Source organism: Coregonus clupeaformis, chromosome 20 (assembly GCF_020615455.1).
Source record: "Coregonus clupeaformis isolate EN_2021a chromosome 20, ASM2061545v1, whole genome shotgun sequence".
NCBI lineage: Eukaryota > Metazoa > Chordata > Actinopteri > Salmoniformes > Salmonidae > Coregonus > Coregonus clupeaformis.
This window is the reverse complement of record NC_059211.1, coordinates 20,175,749-20,178,744: the sequence shown is the minus strand read 5'-3', so window position 1 is coordinate 20,178,744 and position 2,996 is coordinate 20,175,749. Positions and strand designations below refer to the sequence as shown.

Below are 2,996 nucleotides of genomic sequence, written 5' to 3'. Positions count from 1 at the left end.
GCACCCACATCTGGGTACGTGAATAATACAGAGGGTGCAAACACTAGACAACGCGCCCCGCGCACTGCCAAAGCAGTGGATTCCATTTCCTCATCCAGACGCATTCCAGCTCCAGAATCAAATGCATCTCCAACTGCTCTGAGTGCGCTTTCTGACAATGGCGTGGACTCACTCACAGCCCCAGCAATCACTCGCTCGCAGCCCCAGCAATCAAGGACGGTTGAAAGTAATAATATGATAGCTGACCCAAACAAAAAACACCAAAATGCAGTTTTCTATAACATGTACCCGTCAGGCGGGAGAACCACAGCACCTGTGCGTCATCCACCGAGAACAGGCTATGGCACCAGATTATTTCATAACGGTAAAGTAGAAGGTGATGTGACAATATACCTTATAGAGTATTTGCTTTGCATTATGCAGACATATATTTACATCCAGATAAAAGTACAGTATATTACAAACAATTTATAAAACTCTCACACATCCTTGTAAATCATACAACTAACATGGATGGCTTGTGATTCCTCTTCCCCCAGTCTCCCAGACCTTGTTCCTGACCTCTACTATATCCAAGCTGCTTATTATATCCAACTTGTACAGATGTATGCCCTGAGATGTGCTAGAGAGGAAAACTGTCTGTCATGGTAGGAGTTCATGTTTTATGATTGATTATGCATATCCGTGTAAGATCAATTGCGCTAAAACATTTATCTTGACATCATCTATGGGTTATATCACAAATGACATCTACAGTTAGTTGATTGATTAGGTAGAAATCAGACAGGTTGTATGGACCAGACTTCTTTGGCACTGGCCCGTTTGGGAGTAACAGTATAGTGACAGAGCGTCATACAACCTGGCAGCCAACCTAGATTTTCTCTCTCTGCTCTGCCAAGTAAAATAAACTCCAAATGAAAGGCTGTGGATTCCTGAGGTGAATGTCAAACTGTCCAAAGTACACCTCAAGCCTCCTCCTCAGTGTATTCTAAAGTATAATAGGTGAACCAATATTAACTTGTTATTATGTTGCTATTAAGTTGTCATTAATGATCATTCAAATGACGTTCCATGCACTTATCAGTCATAATTGGGGTCAGGAGTATTTTCTGACCAAGAAAGTTATGGTCAGGTCACATTGTCAGGAGAAACTCCTGGTCTTAGTCACTATGTAAAGTACATTATTTTGATTGCTCTCCCCCAAGGTCAGCATATTGACCAGGTGTCAGAGACTACAGGACTCTGCTGAGGTTTCCCCAAAGGGTGAAGAACCAGGGGACAGCTGACTTCCTCCCAGTCAAACCCAGACACCAGTGGGAATGGCACAGCTGCCACCAGCACTACCACAGCATGGTGGCCTTCAGTAACTATGACCTGCTGGATGTCATCACGGGCAGGAAGGTGGCAGAGGGACACAAGGCCAGCTTCTGTCTGGAGGACACCAGCTGTGACCCAAGAGTACGCAGACGCTTCGCTTGCACAGCACACACACAGGTTCTGATAGTTTAATCGATCAGTCAACCAATCAATCAGTTTTTTATGTGTTTTTAATCACTTTTACATGTGTTTGGTACAGGGATTGGGTCCTGGTTGCTATGACACCTACAATGCCAACATTGACTGCCAGTGGATTGACATCACGGACGTGCCAATGGGAAACTATATCATTTTTTAAATTTCTCCAAAGCATATTGCAAAACTAGCAACGTGTCATTGACCTATCTTGTCTCATGATGTCATACATCATGTGATGGTGAACCCAGTGCAGGAGTCAGATTTCTCAAACAACATAGTGAGGTGTGAAATCAGGTACACAGGAACCTATGTCCACACCAGGAACTGTAGGATCACTGGGTAAGTCATAGAGACTTTCTGTATATAATTTATGTACACATTAGATTTATTGTACTGTGAAATATGTGTTTGTTTATCATTGGTTTATGTCATTGATTCCACAGGAGTTAATCCTAAATTGCTCTGGTGGAGTGGTGTCACGACTTCCTCCGAGGCTGCCTCCTCTCCTTGTTCGGGCAGGCTTCGGCGTTCGTCGTCACCGATCTTCTAGCCACTGCCGCTCCATATCTCATCATTCCATTTATTATTGTCTTGTTTATTACACACACCTGGTTCATATCCCCTCATCAGTACCTGTATAAGTGTTCCCTCTGCCCTGTTGTCCCTCTGCCCCGTTCCGCTGGTGTACAGCTATCTTTAAGTCATACCACATATTCTCAATTGGATTGAGGTCTGGGCTTTGACTAGGCCATTCCAAGACATTTAAATGTTTCCCCTTAAACATTTACATTACATTTACATCATTTAGCAGATGCTCTTATCCAGAGCGACTTACAAATTGGTGCATTCACCCTATAGCCAGTGGGTTAACCACTTTACAAATTTTTTTTAATTTTTTAATTTTTTTTAAGGGGGGGGGGGGTAGAAGGATTACTTTATCCAACACTGGAGTGTTGCTTTAGCAGTATGCTTAGGGTCATTGTCCTGCTGGAAGGTGAACCTCCGTCCCAGTCTCACATCTCTGGAAGGCTGAAACAGGTTTCCCTCAAGAATCTCCCTGTATTTAGCGCCATCCATCATTCCTTCAATTCTGACCAGTTTCCCAGTCCCTGCCGACGAAAACCATCCCCACAGCATGATGCTGCCACCACCATGCTTCACTGTCGGGATGGTGTTCTTGGGGTGATGAGAGGTGTTGGGTTTGCGCCAGACATAGCGTTTTCCTTGATGGCCAAAAAGCTCAATTTTAGTCTCATCTGACCAGAGTACCTTCTTTCATATGTTTGGGAAGTCTCCCACATGCCTTTTGGCGAACACCAAATGTATTTGCTTATTTTTTTCTTTAAGCAATGGCTTTTTTCTGGCCACTCTTCCGTAAAGCCCAGCTCTGTGGAGTTTACGGCTTAAAGTTCTCATATGGACAGACACTCCAATCTCCGCTGTGGAGCTTTGCAGCTCCTTCAGGGTTATCTGTGGTCTCT

General features: G+C 44.0%; 1 pseudogene; it reads left to right on the top strand.

Annotated features, from left to right (window-relative positions):
• The first annotated feature begins 234 nt into the window (after window positions 1-234).
• Window positions 235-1,858, top strand: LOC121532918 (annotated as a pseudogene).
• The last annotated feature ends 1,138 nt before the right edge of the window (window positions 1,859-2,996 follow it).